Here is a 22,407-nt window from a genome sequence, read left to right on the forward strand (position 1 = left end):
ATTTAAATGAATTCCTGCAGAAACATGGATAATTACAATATGTCCACCCCTAGTCTCCTTTGATCAAAACTTTCTTAGGACCAAGTTTGAGATCCACATGCATTATTCTGTAGTGTTAGTGTTGCATCATTCCTGTGTATTTGTGGCCTTTGAATCACACTCTAAAGGAGGATTAGACAACTGCAGCAAAATTGAACATGTTCTTTCAATTTAGAGGTTAATGGGGGGAAGGTAGATCCCCGAACTGTGCTTTATGGATAAGAGTAGTACAGCACTGTCCAAGATTGAAAGGTCAGAAAAAGAGGACGCCTGACACAAATTGCAGGATGTGGCCACATCTAGAATGGATGCCCCCAAAGTGTCCTGAAAACATTCAAGTATGAGCTGTTAACAAAAAGATATAATCCATTTTCAGACATGTAAGAAGAATATGTGAGGGCTAAGGATGGGGGAGGAATCCATCACACTTTGATTCCAAAATGGACTCACCTGATTCAGTCCTAGAGAATTATGACCTGCAGTGTGTGTGTGTGTGTGTGTGTGTGTGTGTAATCTATAGCCTTTAAAAGTTGCCCACCTAGTCACCCCCAGTCTGAAGTGGCTAGTGCATGGGGTCCTTGCTACTGCATGCTTTGTATTGGTGCTTTAAAATATATATAAATATAAAATGAGATGCTAGTAAGCATCTGTTGATAAGAACATAAGAGTCTGCTGAATCAGCATCCTGTTCTTATAGTGCTCAGAACCATCACCACCATTGCAAAGGGATTCCATATTCTTAAGGACCTATTTATGGGTTTCCCTCATCCTCTAATGCTATTGTTCCCTGTATTAACTCAGTCATTCATTGCACCCCATAGGAAGAAATTACTTTGTGGCAAGGTGGAGGAATGTGGCCAGTGTGGGGAAATTTCAGCAGAGCACCCCTGCAGGAGCTTTGGCACAACCCCACCTTTCCACCAAAGCTTACTGAAGACACACAGAAAGTCTTCTCCCAGCTCAAACAAACTCTTATGAGGGTATACAATCTTTATATAACCAGGTCCAAAGTCAAATGGAGCTCTGTAAGTCATAACATGTCCCCCACCTTCCACTTTAAACTGGGGTAGGCACACATTTTGGGACATGGTGGCGTTGTGGGTTAAACCGCAGAGCCTAGGATTTGCCGATCAGAAGGTCGGCAGTTCGAATCCCCGCGACAGGGTGAGCTCCCGTTGCTCGGTCCCTGCTCCTGCCAACCTAGCAGTTCAAAAGCATGTCAAAGTGCAAGTAGATAAATAGGTATCGCTCTGGCGGTATAGGTATCCAGAAGCGGCTTAGTCATGCTGGCTACATGACCCCGAAGCTGTATGCCGGCTCCCTCGGCCAATAAAGCGAGATGAGTGCCGCAACCCCAGAGTCGGTCACAACTGTACCTAATGGTCAGGGGTCCCTTTACCTTTACCTTTAGACACACATTTAAAGACAAGGGTCTGTCCTGGTCACATCTAATTTGGCTCTGGAATGATTGACTTGTCACCCTCTATTGAGGCCTAGATGGGGCTGTGAATGGTCACCCCCTTGACTAATTAGACACCCTTTCTTTAGCCCCCTCCTGCTGGAATAGGGCGGTGGCTGATGCAAAGGCTTTCCTGTTTGTCCAGAAGGGAGGATTCTCAGCAGAAACTTGCGATTCATGTAGAATATACCAAGTGGCTTACCTGCAAAGAAGGCAGAGCGTATCCAGAGAAAACTCAGGCGTCAAGACCTCTCTTGTGAAGCTCATGCAATGCCCACCCTAATCCTGAGGTTTGGCTGGGCACTGATTTAATCCAGAGCTCTTCCACTATTGATAGCTTTGAAGAGATGCTTCTAAAAACTAAAGAAAACCCCAAAGCAGCCTTTAAATCTGACTGCTGTGCTCTTACTTCACAGCAGAGTCAGAAACATTGTTTAAGCAGTAGATCTCTTAGTCATGGGATTGTTGCAAAACTTGCACGCTGCCAATTGGCGAATTGCAATTTCGTAGCTTTTGGGCAAAGATTTGTCCTTTGAGCTCTGACGAAGTGCATTTTGAATGCCTGCTTGTGTCTCGTTTCACAAACTGCGCCTGCTTGGTTGTCTCCTTGAATGGCAGGCTTTGAGAGATTAGTCTTGCTTCTTTCCTGTTTTGCTACGATTCATCACTTGCAAATCTGCTGCTACCGAAATTAAGGATTGGCAGGCAACCCTGCGGAACTGTTTGTGCTATGCTTTATTTACCAAGAACAAATAATCTCTGCAAGATACCAGCTTCTCCGGGCTTCTTATGGAAAACATATCCTAAAAATAGAGTTGATTACTTACAAATGGACAAATTTGCCAACTCTGCCTCTTTGGGTGCAGAGGATCCCAGCAATTGCTTTTGGTTCCAGAATGGGGATGGAATGGCCTGTTGTAGCAAATGACTAACTGCTCTGTGGCACTTAAAGGGTAAGAAATGTATTGCGGCATAAGCTTTGTGGAATAAAGCCCACTTTTATTCATTTATTTAATTCCATCTCTGAATCACTTCTCATAAAACATCTCCGATTCATGAAATGTTACGCATCTGCAAGCTGAGGCTAGCACTTGATGCACACAATGGAAGGGAAATCTGATTTCAGGCCCCACAAAAGCTTTAGCCACATCCAGAAGTGTTTGTTCTTAAGGTGCCATAGGACTCTTGGGCTTGTTTGTGTTTTGGTTCTTTGATACAAGCCTTTGAACACCTTTCTAAACAATGCTACTGACATTTGCGGTAAGAAAAGTAGATGCACAAACAATGGAGGTATCAGAGGAAGAGGGTGGTGGTGAGAGAGCCAAAGACTAAAGTTAATTGCTATGTCTCCTGAAAAAGCCATGATGTCACCTCAACCATGATCTGCTGCTCAGTGGCCACTGCAGGCTGGAAACATGCTATGCTATTTGTACTCGGGCAGTAGCTGCCACTGGACCTTAGAAATGTCAGGCCAAAAGCCTATCTAGTGCAGCATTCTGTTTCCACAATGGGCACTGCACCTTTTGTTAACCCAGAAGGGTTGACCCAGAGACTCATCATGGTCTTCAAGAATGCTCATCATGGGGGCCTTCTCTAGGGCTGCCATGTGTTTGGGTTTATCGCTCAGAAAATGGTGTCTGGGTGGATTTTTGCTGAATTGGTAAAATGTCTGGGGAAACCCGGACATATGGCAAGTTGGGCTATTTTAATTTTTAAAAATCCTTTAAAAAGAAAGGAAAAGCTCCAAAATGAAGGGAATGTGCATGAAAGGTTTGAGGAGATGATGAGAAGACACCTTAGGAGAGCCAGTTGATGCTCTAGTTGCAGCCAGTTGAAGGGCTGCTGCAGTAGCACACATGGGAGGGTTTGATCCAAGAACACCTCTGCTAATGGAGCAGGACAGTGTTTGATCCCATGGATGTCCCCACTAATGGATGAAGAGGGGAGGCAATGTTTTCTAGTCCCCCTCCCCTATGCAATCTCCCGTGCCCCTGAGAATCAGTCCTGGACAGTTTGTGGGATCTTCCATAATATGGAGGAAGATGCACGCAGGGAGATGTCCACAGCTTGAAGGGGGAATCAGCACTAGTAACCTTCCCTTCTCTTCTGTCCTGTGGATCACCAGCCCTTCTATGACTGCAGTGGCACCAGCTGGATTCCACCCATGCACATTGCAATATGCTGCTATCATAGAACGTTATCAAGAAGAACAGGGCTGAGAGGAAAGAGGGGGGATTCCACCCTCTGCTGGGAAAACACATACCTTCTTGTCAGTCTGTTTGGTTCCTCGTGCTTGTAATAAATAAGGAAACTGAGACCTACCTAAGCCTGAGTTTTCATGAACAGCTGCCTCTGTGTTCAGGGAAAACAGCAGAAGGTCACACAGTGAATCGCTACCTATTTAATTTACATTTTGTTAACTGAAACCTTCACGTGGGACCGCCCTTCTGACAATTCCCACATTGGCAGTTAGGGAATTCATCTGCAAAACTGAAGAGGAAGATGGTCTCCCTGCTGCTAAATCTGATTTCCCATCATGCACAGCATTAAAACACTTCACACTTGGCACAGGGCCAACACCACAAGCTGGTAAATTACACCATGATGCATCTCTGAGAGTCCAGAGCGTTTTGCACTACAAAGGGAGATCTGATTTACAGACATCTGAACTACAAGGTCTCTTCCAACCTTCTGAATATTCCCTGGCCAAATAAACTTGGATTAGAAGTCTGAACTGAACAGTACTCTGAGGATAATCTCACAGAGTCTTATGCAGCATATACTTCAGCATGATTTTAAAATTTTAATATGATTTTATAAGTATTGGAGCAAACTGTAGTATGATTAGGGTACTGTGCATGCCCATATATGCCTACTCAGAAGTAAGTCCCATTGAGCTCCAAGGGACTTATTCCCAGGCAAGTGTGTACAGCAGGCATGGTTAACCAATGGCCCTCCAGATGTTTACGGACTACAACTGCTATCATCCCTGACTGTTTGCTATGCTGTCTGGGACTGAAGGGAGTTGGAGTCCAACATCTGGAATGCCGCAGGCGGGTCACTCCTTGTGAATAGGATTGCAGCCCTGAATTCCCACCCCACCCTCACCTCCTTGTACAAATAATTCTCTTTTATACTTCATGCTAATCACCTTTGCCTAAATGTCCTGTACTGCTTGAGCCAGAATGTGTTTAAATGACATTGTCCTTTGGGAGCTAAATTTAAGCCTCCTTGTGAGCTTGATCTCTTCTCAGAGAAATGACACATAAAGAAATATGGAATTCAATATCAGTTCTACTTATCGGGTTGGTCTAACACTCCAGAAGAATATATGTGCACTGCAAGAGCTCTCACATTCCTAATTCTACCTTTCCTCCTGCAACAATCTGAAAGCATCCAGTCTATGAAGTATCAAGAACAGAATAGTTCAGCCAAATAGGACTTCTTGGCAATGAATTCCCAAGAGTAACATTTACACTGCCTATTTAAATCACATTTAAGCTAACGGTTACATTGCGGATGCATGGAAAGTGGTCCAAGTACCTCGAGCAAATGGGTTATGGAGAATGTTGATTTTTACAATGTTCCTTCCATCCATCAGTGTACCGACTTCCTGGCTGTTTTGTACTTTTTATTGTGGTTTTGGTTTTTATGCTAATGCTTTGATTTATGATTTTGGTTGGATTTGTTTTATCATTTTCTTTTATTGTTAGTAGCCTTTAATTTTGGGGGGTGGGGGGGTGGAAGAGGCTGGGGTATTATATATCAGAATGGAAAGATGTGTTCTTCCTTTTGCTAGCAGATAATTCCTGTCCCTGGAAGAGTATTTTCTCCTCTTCTTGTAATTTAATCCCCCTCCCCCAGTTAATGCTCCTCTGTACAGTAAATCTTAACAGTATGGCTCTGTGTCACTCATTGGTGCTTTGTATGATTACATGTCATAATAGCTACTCCTATGCAAGATCAACGACCTCTGCTTAATTAGTCCTCTTTTGTTTGTTGAGTTATGATTATATTGTGCTTGTAAGAGAATGTGGCCAGATACTTGATCGCTTTCTCATCATAACATAATAAATCCCAAATTGGTTAATAACACTGTCCAATTGGCGGTAAGTCAATAGGGAAAAAAGAGAGAACACGATGGATTATTTCCTCCTATGCATCATCTCTAATGTTTTAAAACAGGCCTAGTTACATTGCATATTGACAAGTTCAAAAAGGTGAGAAGACCTTGTGAACATGTTTAGAAATGCAATTTGTCAGCAACCAAAGAACATTATGTGGTAAAAGCAATATATTAAATTGAATGATGTGCGTGGAAATGGACTGAATCCAATAGGGAATGTGTGAACTGATGTGATTGTCATAAAAACCAGAGCCCAAATAGTGGAAAACTGAGAATTTGGCCCAGGACAGTCTTGAAATGAATCATGTTAGACATAGTATTTGTGGATACTGTCAGGGAGCTTTCTTAGAATTTAAATTTATAGTAGTGGTTGAAGAAGATGGAAAAGAAGGTTGCACCAAACATTGATATCAAATGGGACAAAAGGGCAATTTCCTCAATCTGTTTAATGGTTATTACATGCATGTGACATAAATGCTACCCTGTGCATATGGTTCTGGTCCCCATTCCAAGCTAGAGCTGTATACTTGAGGCCCTTAACCCCTCTAACCCCACTACTTTGCTAAGAGAGGGAGCAAGGGGATCAATTGCTCGCTTCCTGTTCCCCATTTCTTTCTAAAAGCTGAATAGATTTTAGCCCATTTAAAATGTTCCTCATGCATGGATTGAAGCCGCTCTTATACATTGCGGAAATTGTAGCTGTTGTTCTTAGCTGAATTGATCATGAACATTGCGATGATTAAATGCTCTATCCATGCAGTGGTTCTAATCTGATGCTCCCTCATATGGCTGCTATTAATCTTATTTATTTATATATTTTAAAGAAAAGTGGTCCTAATCATGGATCTCAATCTAGATGCATCCTTGTTTTTTTTCCTCTTGGCGATGCTCTCCATTTCTCTGCTTCTCCCTTGGCTTTCTCTCGGCTTCTTGAGGGATCTTGTTTAATTTCCCCTGTCTGACTAGCTCTTGAAGAAATACACGTTTATATTCCTTTTGCAATTTTCTAGAACTGCTGAAGAGCTGGTCTGAAGAGTACACCTACCACAGAAGTGCTTCATCTTGCTGATGGAGGAGAGTCAATCTCTTTGATGAGCACAGCAATAAGAACTCAAACAATGCTCTTCTATCCCATTTTCTTGGCTCCAGTGAAGTAGAGAATCTGTTGTGAGAGGAAGCATTTGTTTCTGCTCGTAATGTTGGAATAGGCACTGCCTGCAATACCATTGGATTGTGGCATTGTTCCTGCTTCCTATATTTACGCCAAAACCTGTGGAGCGGAATTGTGATCAGGTGCTTATTTTGTTCCGTCACAGACACTTTGGCACAAGGCATTAAGATGGATGACAGATAATATCATGTGGTGAACAAAGTTCTTCAGAAGCCAGCATTTTGCCACAAGGTGCACAGAGTGATATAGATGAGTAATCAATAAGTTCTGCTCTCTTCTCAAGATACGATTTATAAAATGTTTCTAAGCTAGAACTACATTGATAACATCTGTATATATTTTTTAAATTTGCTGTCACTAGGCATAAATGGCTTAAAGGGAACATGATTTGAATAGTGAAAAGTGGGTAGTGATTTTGATTGAAATGCAAATTATGATCTTGAATTACCAGAAACAATATAAACAGAGTGGAATGTGCAATTTATACATTATAAGTGTCAAACTGCAGGTTGCACACTGCTGTGTGTTTCTTTTTGCTGTTTTTTTTAAACATACAAACAAAAACATCCTGGGAGGCTGCCTTCTATGGTGGAACAGTAGTGATGGGAAGGACTGGTTAACAACGCCAGCTTGCCACATCATCATCATCATCTTAAATCTCTTTGTAGCACACACATACATACGGATGGGGTATGTCACCCCCTTTTTAAAGCTGTGCAAGAGATTTGTGGAATAAATATATTCAGATGACCTAATGCAATTGAGATCAGTGTTCCTGTTGTCTCCTTAGGAAATTTTAGTGGAAGGCTGTCATCAAGCTACAATGGTAGGAAATGGTACACCAGCCAAAATTCCTTCTATTAATGATATCTGTTGCATCTTGACAGCTGTGCGAGCTGATTTTTAAACACCTTAAAAAATAAACCCTCCTTTACATGGAGTAAACTTGCTGACACAATGATCAGGACAGTATTTCAAATACTCACATCTATCCTGTTGTGTGTGGGGTTTTTTTTGACATGGAAAGGTAACTGTCCCATACTGAGAGTCAACACATAGATAAAAACCAAATCACCTTCAATATAAGTGGGTTGGATTTAGCTGGTGACAAATGGAGGTGTAAGTGGCACATAAACTGTAAGTGACAGACTAATGCAACACACTTGCTTTTGGCACCTGCCAAATGCCATCTTTGGGTAACTTTAACCGCTCTGTGGCACTCATTTTATAACCCTCTTAAAACATTTTGTCACAGCTGAAGGCCCCTCTGATATTTAAGCAGGGAATAAAGAAAGAAAGCTCACTAGTTATATTAATTTTACACTTAATTTGGGGGGACAGGATCTAGCAGTGTGCACAACAGGAACTGGAATGCAAATACTCACCCATGAAGGAGTATCAATCTCTGATTTGAAGTGAGAGAACTGGCACATTTCCCTCTTTTTTGCAGCAGTTTTCACTCCTGCATTACCTCTCACACCATTGGGGTCCTCTGTCTAGCTAGAAAGAGTGGGCAGGGGTGGGAAATACATTTTTGATCACTTTTTGAAAAGCCAAGCAGATGGTCTTCTGGGAACCATGCTAATGGAAGGCAGGGCATCTGTGATAACATAACTTATACTGAATACACACTGAGATGTTGGTATGTTTTAGTGTGTGTGTGAGCAAGAGAAAGTATGTGTCTTTACAACGACAACAAAAGGATATGGGAAAGGACATCATTTATTTTTCCTCCAAGTGCTTTTCCTGGTATTGGGATTGAAAAACAGAAAATGGATTTCAACAAGGAAACTTCTTGACAAATTGCAAGTGTCTAGAACTTAGAGCTGTGTTCGTTTTCCTCACAAAAAAAACGCAACACAGCATGTTATCATACATAATGCTAAAAACACTTTCCAACTCCTTATTGCTATTTGTGTGGACATGTAAATGTGGGGCGGAGAGTATAAAGGAGCCATTAATATACATTGTAACCAAAGTAGGTTTTTAATCATTCACATTGCTGTGTCAGGAAATGCGAAAAGCATTTTTAGTGTCCTGGCTAAAGGCCTTCTTGTATATATAAAAGGTAAAGGGACCCCTGACCGTTAGGTCCAGTTGCGGACAACTCTGGGGTTGCGGCGCTCATCTTGCTTTATTGGCCAAGGGAGCCAGTGTACAGCTTCCAGGTCATGTGGCCAGAATGACTAAGTCGCTTGTGGCGAACCAGAGCAGCGCATGGAAACACCGTTTACCTTCCTGCCAGAGTGGTACCTATTTATCTACTTGCAGTTTGACGTGCTTTCGAACTGCTAGGTTGTCAGGAGCAGGGACCAAGCATGGGGATTCGAACCGCCAACCTTCTGATCGACAAGCCCTAGGCTTTGTGATTTAACCCACAGCGCCACCCGCGTCCCTTTTCTTGTAGATATAACTCAGTGTAAACAGTATATAAGACATTTGTTTTTAAAAATCAGGTTCATTCCAGAAGCTGCCTTATACTCAGTCAGATCATTGGTCCATCTATGTTAGTAATAGTAGTAATTTATTATTTGTACCCCACCCATCTGGCTGGGTTTCCCCAGCCACTCTGGGCAGCTTCCAACAAAGATTAAAAATACATTAATACTGCTTACACTGACTGACAATGACTTTCCAGGGTTTCAGAAAGGGCTTTCTTCTAGCCCTGCCTGGAGGTACCATGGATTGAACCTGGAACCTTTCCCAAGCAGTGCAAATGTTATACCACTGACCTAGAGCAAGAATAATCATTCTGCATTCCAATATTTAGGATGCACAATGCCAACATTAATATCAGCCTATTCCATCACCCTAGCAAATATCAAACTATTACTAAAACCATGCGTAAAATTATACAGTTCAGTTCAGTTCAATTTATTGTCTCTAGTGAACAGCCATTACACACACGAAAATAATAACAAGAATTCAACTACGAATAGTGGCTGACATTTCTACTCCCCGACCTTTACAGGATAAATCATTTCCCATTCCCCCTTTTATTACACAAATTTGTAAAGGCTTTGCAAGAAATTTGGATGCTCGAAAGGATATACACCTCTCCACATCAGACAGCAAAAAACAGGTCTTTGCAAGAGATGCCCTTCCCTTCTGCAATCTTAATAATGGATGGATGTAATCATTTCTAAGATAGTTATAAAAAGGGCATTTGAGGAGTACGTGAGTTATGTCTTCTATAGACAGTGAGTTGCACTGGCAAACTCTGTTCTCCTTAGGAACTCCTTTATGTCATACAGTCCAATCTGCTAACGGAAGGACATTCAGTCTTGCCTGAGTAAAGGCTACCCTCATTTTAACATTGGGCAAATCTGCTAGATATCTTGGCAGGGATGGGTACAATGGAATAAAAAAAGCATACAATTTGTTCGATTGGCAGATCTTGATCTCAGCAGTTTGTGATTGCATCTCGGCGCCTTGAAACCTTTGGAGTATTAATTCTTTAGCTTTCCTCAAAACCCTGCGTCACAAGAAAGGAAGCAGAGAGTCCTAACCTCATGGCAGCAGATTGCATTTCATGATTCCATGAGTTTGGGGTCATGTCTTCCCAAATTGTCACGAGGGATTCTGATACATGCTTAAAAGTAGTTTTAAACCAAAAAAGCAGAGCTAGTCTAAGGGCTTCAGCTTTAATGGGCATTACAGCCAGTTCTGCACAGAGTGGTGTTATTTTTGTAGAGGTAGGGACTGACAAGAGTCTGCACAAAAACTTGTTTTGCGCTCTCTCCAGTGAATAAATTGATATAGTTCTTCCAGGTGTCACATGTGTAGGATGGTAGCCATGCCCACAGAGAATATTACATAGGTGGAATTCTTTGTAGCAACCAAGAGTGAAACATGCAGGGATTTAAGCCCACCATCCACTATAACTGCAGATATAATGACTATATGTACTACAGTACAAAAGACAATTCTCTGGTCAAAGAGCTTGAGGATCTTCTGTCTGAAGGGTTGTCCAGTCCATGTCTGATTAAGAAAGTGAGAGCAGCAGATAGGGATGGAACGACTAAAAAATGCTCTGAATTGAAACAGAAAGCATTGGGGGGGGACGACGAATCTGTGTACAAGTTGGATTGAAAGAAATAGATGGCAAGCTTCTTTCAGTAACTCTGGTAAAAGAATGGAAAAACAGAAGATGGAAAGTAGGAAAGATAAGGGCAGAGAAGTATGGTTGACATGGGATAGATAGATTTGGGTGTGGATTGAGGACTGTATAATAATCAAATAATTATGGACTGATGCTCTAATACAAAAACACAGTGAAGAAGTCTTGGAGGAAAAAGACAGATTGAACATTTCCTAATACTTGAGGAAATGTTGTGATGCTGGAGCGGAGGAGAACTATTGTAGAGTATTATAATTTTATTTGTAAAACTTTCCTTGGACTTCTTGCACTGAAAGAATTAAATGAACTGAAGCACCCCAGAATTATGACTGGAAAATCACCTAGCAGAGGTGGAGCAATACTAATTTGGACTGAACATTTGACTATTTTGAAGAGCTATTGTATATATAACAGAGATGGATAGTTGGAAGTCCTTTTTACCATTTCAACGTGTTCTCCCTAGCAGAGAGCACGTGTTGCGGTGGGGGATACAAGCCACCCCAGTGTTGCTGGGAGGATTTGCGGAGTGACCCAGGCAGTGAATTGGTTAATTGGGTCACTGGGGAGAATTGCTTGTTGCCAATTTTGAAGGAGGGGTCAGAGGTTTTAAATATTGGACGCCCCACTTTTGGCGTCCTCTTGGCTGCTTGCACTGGATCAGCTGCCCATTGGCGGTTGGCGGTTAGGCATTGGTTCAAATTGGTTGGTGGAGGGGTAAGTGCCTACCCCTCCAATGCTGGTGCGGAAAGGGAATTCCATTAAAAGAATCCAGGGGCTTGTCATTCTTTTCATCCTTGTCCCTGGCATCGGACTTGGGCCGTGCAAGCCACCATGAGCATGAGGGTGAGAAGTGAGGGACTCAGGCCCAGCTTCATTTTCTCCCCAAAATTGTTTCCCTCACTGGCTTCCGCTGGAATCCGGAAGTCAGTTCTGTCCCTGGGCAAGGACAGATAGTCGGAACCAATGCCTAAGCAACCACTCACTTGTGTGTATTTAAATAAAGTTGTGGCCCAAATTGTGCCAAAAACGCAAACCAAAATTGATGTGTGAGGTGTGAATTATTGGGGGGTGGCTTGGGGACCTTGACACGCAACTTTCCTTTCTGTTCTTCTTTCTTTCTTTCCTTTCTTTCATACTTCCTATTGCTCTTTCTTTAATCTTCCCTTCTCTTTAGATTAGTTTGACCTTTACTGTATTTTTGTTGTTGAAAGCTTAATAACAATTTGATTTTAAAAAAGAAAAAGAAAGAAAGAGGAAGGAAGGAAGGGAAAGAAGGAGTCTTGAGGTTGCCCACTATAGTGAGAGGCTTGTTGTTCTATTTAAACGATAGTAATTATTTTAAAATTCTTCCTGGGCAGATTCTATGCAAAATGGTTTCCTCTGTTGTCCTTTTATTTGGTTGCCACCTTCACTGAGAGCTGGGCTTCCAGACCAGAATGTTGAACTTGCAAAGCTTGTGGCTCAAGTTCAACTTTTGTCCCCTTTGCAAATTAACCGTGGCATCAAATGGTGCCTTTGATTTTCCTACACAGTTGATCTACTTGAAGACAAATGAGCTGTACAAAAGCTAAGTGCTAGGAAACAATCAATTTTACTTGCCGAGCTTGCAGTCCCGTTCTCCCTGTTTCAAAACACAAACTCCCCTTGGCACAATACAGCACACCTGCTTGTGACAGTGATACTTACAATCTTTGCATTACCAGCGTTGAATGGTTCTCAATAGTGGGAGTGAGCCTTAAGTTGGCAGGTTGGCTACCTTGGACCCAATCCAAATTTTAATTTGAAGAGCAGGACTGAAATGAGGCAGTTGAGCCCGTGTCAGTAAAACAAATACAGCTATTCTCTTGGCTCTGTGCTCTTGTTTACAAAAGCATTAAAATAATTTCCCCCAAATGGCAGTGATCCAATAACACTAAAAAAATCAATGGATGCTGCTGCAATCACAGTTGGGATCAAAAACTATAATGATCATTCTCTTAATATTAACAGATACTGTTCTCATTTTATAATTGTTTCATATTAATAGTATCTTTAACTTCATCACCTTTCATATTTCTTATTACTATTACAATACAAACCTTGGGCTCATGCCTTCTCTTTCCTCCACCAGTGTGGCTGTGAGGAGGAGTTCAGGAGCTTCCATGTTTGATTCACTGCGGTTAATTAAATTTAAACTGCAGCAATTGTGATTAATATTAACTGTTGTTTGTGGAAACAAGTCATCTTTAGAAGTTATGATTTGAAGTTGCCTTGTTTTAGACAAACCATTGTTAAGATTATCCAGGTTCGGATGACACGACAAGCCTCAGTGAATAAAAGAGAATCAAAAACTTCTCTTTGCCACTACATCAGAAAAAGGCAGGGGAGTGGGGAATACAAAGCCAAGGCTTGCAGAAAGTCATTCCCACCATGCTAAGCCATGTTTTAAGAACAATTGACAAGTATAACATCTATTTTGATGGTGATTCCTACTCAGCTTTCTGCTAGGTTCATAATCTTAGACTGACCTGCTGTGTGAAAAGACTGGCTGTTTCTGAAGTGGTTGAGCTTTCAAAGTTTATAACCACAAGAAGATGGCTGCACTAAAACAGCTGTTAGGGGGTCGCAGTAAGCAAGGGCCCCCTAAAATTACTGGGTGCCAGGTACTCCCCATAATTTCTAAAATTAGTCAATGTGGAAGTTGATGCATGGATTCAGCAAGGCCTAAAAAGGAAGCCAACTTCCTCAGGCGTTTTACTTAGAGAGGTGCCATCAAAGAACAAAGACAGGTGATTGCAGAATCATTACCCTGACAAAGGTGAGACATTCAGCACCAGACAAGAAGTGAGGTGGAGGTCCTCCCCCATTGGTGTGTTAATAAAAGACATAGCAAAGTTGTGAGGGGGAAGTTGCCAAGGTTACAGTGGCCAGGATGTCCCCACAAGAAGGATGCTCTTTTTATACAAGGGTTGAGTTGTGTTGGAGCAAGGGTTTGGGGCAAGAAGAGAGAGCCAGGAACTCCATGTGGGGCTGACTGGGTGAGGCTGCAAACAGATATTGAGGAGCATGGCTGGCTTCTGTTTGCTGAAGCTATCCAAGGAACAACAAGAGGCACCCTTGTGGTGTAACTCCCTCCACCTAAACTCAGATGTAAATAAACCACATATCTTAATGACACTACAGTCTCCACCATGCCTCATTGCAAAGGAACACAATCCCTGGTTAAGTGCCAAGACCCCTGGAACTTGCTACCACTTGACAGAGATTGGGGTGGCTGGTAGCACAACGTTTTCATTTAATCTACAAGCATAAAATATTTGTACACAGTTTTGGCCACAGGAATTTATTTGTGCCAGGAATGTGTAATGCTTAGTTCTTATGCCATGCATGTCAATTCCTTCTCCTCCTCCCCACCCACTCTCCCATCAATTCCCAGAAATATTTTGTTGCAGTATCTGTTTCGTGTTAGTTATTGGATAGTTGCCATGGTTTCCAATGGAAGAAGCATGTAATTATTGCATACAGCTGGTCTGACAAAAATTCTGCATGGTACTTTGTAGTAACTTGATAAATTGAATCCTCTTTGTAGGAGGAAGATGAAAGGGTTTAAAGGAATAACCCATAAAATGTCTGAAGCAAGGAGAGCGTGCTGCAGGGATATTGATTAGGGGAAATAAGCCTACCTCTAGCTCAACATGTCTTAGTGTAAATTTCAAAGTGAAAAGGATGTAAAGATTAAAGATGTGCTTCATTTTTACCATGCACCAGTCAGGGATTTCCAAATGGTGGGTCAGGGCTGAATAAAAAGTCACCTGTAAGTAAGGATGGACTGGAATTTTGCCCAGTCCACACTTTAAGAGGCTCTGATGTCATTCACACCTGCCAAATTAATACAACACTGGGAACAAAATTACCCTTCCAGTTTTGCACTTCTCCAGTTCTCAGCTAACAGGGGAGGGGGATACCAAGATGCCATAGAATACAAATTTTAGGGTAAAATGCAATACCTTTACAAATGTATATGCTGAGATAAAATGCTATTTTGTTTTATACTGGTATTTAGATATATATTTGAAAATATATTTATTCCTTCAATGTATGGGGTTGGACTAATTACCCTTGGGGTCCCTTCTAACCCTACAATTTTATGATTATGTATACATTTTTATATGGATTAAAGATAATCATCCATGCAGAAGCAGGGTGGAACTGACCTAAATAAACACATGTAAAATTGAGGTATAAAGTGGGCGCCGTTGTCATTCTAAATAACAAGGGGGGTGTTCGTGGTGAGTTCCAGCACCTCTTTTTCTAGAAAAACAACACTGGAAAGGTTGATAATCATTAATTCAATTTTATAATATTTACCTAGGCCAGTAAGAGCCACTTAAATACAATGCCTGCACACTAATCACAACTGGGGAAATATTTGTATCTTTGAGTTCAGTTGACCTTCCAACTTATATAAAAGTTTAAGAAAGGACAAGCAAAGATAAAAATATAAGATTATTATTTAATGACAACATATTGGATGATATACATTTCATATTAAGAGTACATCCATTGACAGGTGTCCATTCATTTTAATGTGTCTCCTCTAACTTTAGATATTATCCCTAAGTCTGATTCCTCATTGTGCTGCCAGTTCTTTCACTTTTTAAAGAATTAATTTTTGTACTTTGTATTTGTTATGACAATTATGTATTGACAATGAACTGAAAGCCGAAGAGCTGCAGTAAGACTGTGCACTGCAGGTAGTAATTCTTCCTCACTGTGTTGTGTGAGGAATTGGATCTCAGAGCCTCTCATCAATTCTGTCCACTCTTCTTCATCTTCCATGCTCTCCGACTTCATTCTGAAAGTTTTAATTTGTCACCTAGAGTTAACTAATTAGGAAGTTGTCACTTTTTTGGCCTTTCATCAACAGGGCACACTACAGGAAATATGAGCTGAAAGTGTAATTTGTTCATTACACATTGCAAAACTGCCAACCGCTTCTGTCCTTTGGGAGTTTTATTTACTTCTTTCAAAAGCAGCCACCAATCTCCTACATGAGTGTTAATCTTCTTTGTCCCTTTGATATACTCACCTCCTAATCAATTAATCACATCTCTTGCTTTCTGTTAACCATGTGAGGCATCAGAGGTCATAAGTAGGTCAGCGGATGAAAATTGAGAGAGTTGGCATCAAAAACCCAGAGGGAACTATTTTAAACTTTCAAAACACAGAGAGCTTGCAACCATTTAAGCCTATCTGCCAGATAACTGTAACGAGGTAATAAGCTGCTGCTGCTATACTGAAACCTGCTTTCCATTTTTTAAAAATACTTCTTCCTCTGTGTTTTATCATTTCTTTATCATTTTGGATACAGGAATAAGTTTACCTTACTGTTGCAAGGTTGTCGAGGATGGTGCATGTGTCCTCCCCACCCCACATTAAACATTTATCCAGTGCTCTTCAGCCTCCCCAGGTGCCCATGTTTCATCATCTGAAAAATGCCCCATGAAATCTACTTGCAGGATTTAATGGATGTGTGGGAAGCTGGGGAGGCTTGGTCCTGGTTTTGTTTTTAATGGAAATGCTTCCTATTTCTTTTTTAAAAAATCTTTCTGAATTTATTTCTTCAAAAGTTAAAATGCTTTTAATGGAAATGCTTCATCTCAAACTCCTCAACAACAAACAGTGGTCAGGCACAAAGCAGGCAGCCTTCCTAGTATTTTGTGCTTACATGAAGGTCCAGCCTAGGATATCAGAGAGGTTGTACCTGGGTAGGCTGCAGAGAGCAAATCACCAGGGAGATGATTTGCACAATGAGAGAAAAGACTGAAAGCCTTTAACCGTTAAGGTAAGCACCGCAAAAATCCTGCACCCTGTGAATGAGAATTTCACTGAAATTCGATAATTTTCAAATGCAGAATAAACTGCATTTGTGGGTTGGTAAATAACACAGCTGTGCGCCAGCTCTGGACAAATCCTGGATCCTGAACTGAATTGGGCTGATCCAAGTCAATCCAGAATTTGCCTGGAACAGGTTGAAGCAGCCGTTGATTTCCAGAGTGATACGGGTATATCAAAGTGTGGGTCAGTGGTGGTCAGCTTTAATCAGGACTTGAATCCCTATTTCAACATGCAGTTGACAGCAAAGAGAGGGAGAAGGCAATGCAGGCAGAGACTCTCACTTCTCCTTTCCCCTCACTAACCAATCACATGTTTAACTAGGGTTTAAACACCTATTTGATCTTAGGAACATGGAAGGGCCCCAGTTAGTTTCAAAGTCAGGCCCAGGTCTACTTGGATTGAATGTGATCTGAGGTGCCAAATAGGGTCCTGAACCGGATCAATGTTGTCATCATCGTAGTGCTTTGCTGTTTCAAAGTCCATTTGTTCAGAACTTTTGAGATAAAGCCACAATATTCTACATAAATTTCTACATACAGCCTCTACTGAACCCATCTAACAGCCCCCTCCATAAGCTACAATTTTTTTATTGGAAAAGGGAAGACTGCAGAGATCCATGTACGTTGCTGGAAGGAACCCAACAGGAGAAGACAACACCTACTCCACATACAGTGTTCCCCCAGAAATGCTTTCCTAAGGACCTTCCCAATTTCTCCTTTTATCTCTTCAGACAATGTACAAAGAGTTATTCAGTTTTATTTCCACAATAACTCTGCAGGTGTATTAAATTTATGAGGTTTAACATTCAGAATGGTTAAAGCAACGTATTTCCAATGTCTACTAGAGATTTTATTTCATTGAGATTTTATAGCCAGGGTAGATGGCAATACATGGATTGGGTACTCCTAGCTATGGTCTAGCTTTCACAATGAGCAGATGAGTTAATAAAGCTGGGTCTGGACTGTACCACTTTGCAGGGCAGATGGCATCTTACATGAAGGAATGGGGGGTGGGGAGAGTAAGAGCCAGAACCCATCCCACAGAAAACTAGCACACCGGTGAAACGGCTAAGCTACAATGCTGTTTACTGACCTATCATTTTGTATGTTCAGGATTCTTACTATTTTTTAATATGGAAGACTACTCAGTCACCTGACTCTCCATCTTCAGTCTGAAGAGCCACTATCCAGACACAACCTTCCCTCTTCCATCTCCTGCTTTTGAGAATAGGGCTCTATTTCCAAGAATGGTGAAAATAGGGACATCCCATCCAAGACATCCCAAGGAATGTCGGCAGAGAGAATAACTAAGAGCTGTGATGTGACCTGCCCTGGTTAAAAATGGGAGAGGTTGAACAACAACTTTCTTATTTATGATGATTTACAGTGGTGCCTCGCAAGACGAAAAGAATCCGTTCCGCGAGTCTTTTCGCCTTGCGGTTTTTTCGTCTTGCGAAGCAAGCCCATTAGTGGATTAGCGCTATTAGTGCTATTGGCGCTTTAAGGGCTATTAACGGCTTTTTAAGGCTTAAGGGATTAGCGGTTTAGCTGCTAAAAGGCTATTAGCAGCTTAGCGCTTCAGAAAAAGGGGTTGGGGAGCGGAAAAAAACCTCAAAAATTTTCGTCATTTTCGTCTTGCGAAGCAAGCCCATAGGGAAATTCGTCTTGCGAAGTGCCTCCAAAACGGAAAACCCTTTCGTCTTGCGGGTTTTCCGTCTTGCGAGGCATTCGTCTTGCGGGGCACCACTGTATAATGATGATGATGATGATTTTATTATTTACACGCCGCCACTTTGGGTGGCTCCCAACAAAATATTAAAAACACAATAAATCACAGATCATTTAAAACTTCCCTATACTGTACAGGGCTGCTTTCAGAAGTCTTTTAAAAATCACATGGTTATTTATCTGTTTAACATCTGATTGGAGGGTGTTGTTTATTGTGGAAAAACAATGGGCCACAAATTTGGGTGGGTGGGTGCGAATAATTCACGCAACTAAATCTGAAATGTAATGGAATCCTTCAGACAACTGTTTATCTGTAGTCCCTACAAGGTTGGGGGAAACCCCACAAACAAACCAGGGAACATGATTCCCATTTAGCTATCTTGCCCTAAGCAGCTAGGATGGTAGATGGTCTTTCTGGCCATCTGAGTGAGGGAGGTGGGGTAGCAGAGCTGGGGTGTGTAGACAGTTTTTACATTTGTGTTGGAGGAAGGGGCAGGCATCTGTAATTATTACAATAAAACCCAATAAAGTAATAATAATAGGGGGAACTGCTGCATTAAGGCTTTAACTAAATGACCAGTGATACCACTGAAAGTCTGTGATCCATCAGAGCCTTTTAAAAAGGGTTTTTTTCTGGGACTATGACAATATTATGCTGACCAGACTCTCAGTCCGGTTTTGAATCTAATTCAATGTGCTCATTTTCCTTTAAAGCCCTTTGTGATTTAGGACTAAGTACCTTTTGATATTTTCCTGTCTATACATCAAGAAATTCTGTAGAGGGCTTCCTACCAGTACCCTCACCAAATGAAGTGAGAGTTACAGAAGATAGGGCCTTCTTGGTGGTGACACCCCAGCAAAGAGCATAAGGCCCATCTTGTCCAGCAGTCTGTATTTACAAGTGTCCAACCTGTGTGAAGCCCTCAAGCAGGAACTGAGTGCAACAGCACTCTCTCTATATGGGATTCCCACTGACTGTGGTAACTGTGGAACACTTTCCTTAGAGAGGCTCACAAAACACCTACCTTATTGCTGTTCTGGTGCATGAAAGGGATTCAGCTTTTTAGGCTGCAATCTTATTCACACATACCTAGGACTTACTTTTGAGCAGGCATGCATAGGACTCTGCTGTTACTGAGCTGGCACATATAGGATCACACAGTTAGTTGCATTAGGTTTATAACAACAGTGCTTTATTTCCATGCTTGTCAATCAACCACCCACCCCTCTCCAAGCCTCCCTGCATCCCATTAAAAAGTAAAAACACAGGTACCAAAAATATTGACCAATCATGGTTATTACAAACTTCATTACCGGTAAATAATGAAAGCTCAAAACCATGGTTCTGTTCTGAAACATAACCTGATGAGGTGCTTCCCAAATCAGTTCAGGGTGCTAATGCTTATCATTAAAGTTTGTGGCAGCTCAGGCCCTCCTGGATATCTAAAAGCTGTCTTTTCTCATGTCTACTTTCCTGTGCATTAAGATCTTTGGGTTTCTGATGTTAGGTGGGTGACAATTGCAGAGATGGCCTCATATATATCTTCCATCATAGAGCTTCAGTATGCTGATGACAACGTAGTGTGCGTACGCTCAGAGGATGACCTCCAAACCATCCTAAATATCTTTGCAGAAGCTTATGAAAAGCTTGGCCTATCACTCAACATCCAAAAAACCAAAGTGCTGCACCAACAAATACAAAATAACCCCTCTGCAGCGCCACAAATCCAACTCAATGGTGTAACGTTGGAAAATGTCAATCACTTCTCTTGCCTAGGCAGTTATCTTTCCACAAAGCCCAACATTGATGCCAAAATCCAGCATCGCCTAGATTGAAGTGCAGAGTGTTTGAGGACCGGGACATTCGCAGGGAAACCAAAATGCTTGCTTACAAAGTTATTGTACTACCAACTTTGCTATATGCTTGTGAAACATGGACCACTTATAAATGCCATCTCCAGCTCCTCAAAAGATTCCATCAACAGTGTCTCTCAAAAATTTTACACATCACTTGGGAAGACAGGCGAACTAATATCAGTGTACTGGAAGAAGCAAAGATCACCAGTGTTGAAACAATGATTCTTCAACATCAACTTTGTTGGACTGGTCATGTTGTGCGGATGCCTGATGATCGTCTTCCAAAGCAACTACTCTATTCCGAACTTAAAAATGGAAAGCGTAATGCTGGTGGTCAGCAAAAGAGGTTTAAAGACTGTCTCAAGGCATATCTTTAAAAATGTAGTATAAACACTGACAACTGGGAAACACTGGCCTGTGAGCACTCCAGTTAAAGAACAGCCTTTACCAAAGGTGTTATGGGCATTGAAAACACTTGAACTTAGGACGCAAGGGAGAAACGTGCTAGGAGGAAGGCATGTGTGGCAAATCCACACTGTGATCAACTCCCACCCAGAAACCAATGTCCCAACTGTGGAAGGACGTGTGGATCCAGAATTGGCTTCCACAGTCACTTACGGACTCATTGTTAAAACCGTGTTTATGGAAGACAATCTTACTCGGTTACGAGGGATCGCCAAAGAAGAAGAAGATATCTTTGATGCCAAATAACTTTTTATTTTCCCTAAATCAAACAGTGGGCCAAACTATGTGTTGGGTTAATCACATGGCTTGCCTTTAATGAAGGATTTTCCTTCCAATCTGGACTAGGATTGAACAGATAATCAGAACCACCAAGTGTGCCTATTTTCTAGGGACCTCCCTGATTTAGAGAAGCCACCCCAGTTTCTGATTTGATCCTGGAGTGTTTTACTTTTTCTTAGGAAGTCCCTATTTTCATAGGAGAAATGTTGGAGGGTATGGGGTTATCTGACCCCTGAGCCGTCTTAAGGCAATCCTGTATGGGGAAGGTTTTTTTTAATGTTTTATTATGTTTCTAGATACGTTGGAAGCTGCTCAGAGTGGGCGGGGCAACCCAGTAAGATGTGTGGGGTAGAAATAGCAAAGTTATCATTATGGAATGGGACGTCCCTATTTTCATCAGAGAAATGTTGGCGGGTAGGAGAGAGATATCTCTTCCCCCACTGTGCCCTGCCACCACCTCCCTCCCCTTCCATTACCTGTGATCAAGCCCATTCTCGATTGAGTCCAAAGCAGAGCAAAGATTAATTGCCGTTTCTTCCTGCTCAGTATTACGATCCTGATCTTTGCGAAAGGAAAATTCTACACTTAAGAGGAAATTTCTTTTGAATGTAACATGTGGTTTGGTCCTGAGGTTTTTTCTTCTTACAGCTGATTTCCTGCTGCTGCTGTTTTTCTTCTGATTGTGCAGTTTGTATGTGCCATTTGGACATGGTTTTGTTGCTTGTTTTAAAGTTTCAGATTTTAATGAGAGCTAGCATGGTGTCAGACTAGGGCCAGGAAGACCTGGGTTCCAATCCACACTCAGCTTTAAAACCTAGTGGACTACTCTTTCTCTCTTTCTCAGTTTAATGTAGTTTACAAGATTGTTGTGAGAGAAAATTTGGAGGATGGGGGGTGGGGAGAACAGTGTCTGCCACTCTGAACTCCTGGGGTGGGGAGAGGAATGTAATAAATAAATAAAACATACAAACTCATGCAGCTACTGCATTTAGAAAAACTCTACTGCAAGATCTGAAGCAGGAATCTTTGTCTCCGTGCAGAAACTAGCCTCCCCCTCCTTCCCCAACCATTTTCTCATTTCTTACCTGGGGCTGTTTCTGAGGGGAAAGCATTCAGCAAGGCTCATCTTTGTCCTTTATGCTTCAGGCATCCACTGTTTTGCTTCTTGGGGTTGCTATATGGGGTAAACTTGGCACCCCAAAGATGGCTGCTGCTAAGACCCTCTCCCTAGAATAGCATCACAGAATCGGCTTGTCTCATGCTCGGTTTCAATCCTGCTGCAGCCAT

General features: G+C 41.7%; 1 long non-coding RNA gene across 1 annotated transcript; it reads right to left on the reverse strand.

Annotated features, from left to right (window-relative positions):
* Positions 1–6,756: 6,756 nt before the first annotated feature.
* Positions 6,757–22,345, reverse strand: LOC310677125. The gene is made up of 3 exons (XR_014510942.1): positions 22,206–22,345; positions 8,181–8,295; positions 6,757–6,894 (listed from the first exon to the last, which is right to left on the reverse strand). It is a non-coding gene; the product is annotated as an uncharacterized lncRNA (long non-coding RNA).
* Between the last annotated feature and the right edge of the window lie 62 nt (positions 22,346–22,407).

The sequence above is a fragment of the Podarcis tiliguerta genome (assembly GCF_965153285.1).
Source record: "Podarcis tiliguerta genome assembly, chromosome: 4".
NCBI lineage: Eukaryota > Metazoa > Chordata > Lepidosauria > Squamata > Lacertidae > Podarcis > Podarcis tiliguerta.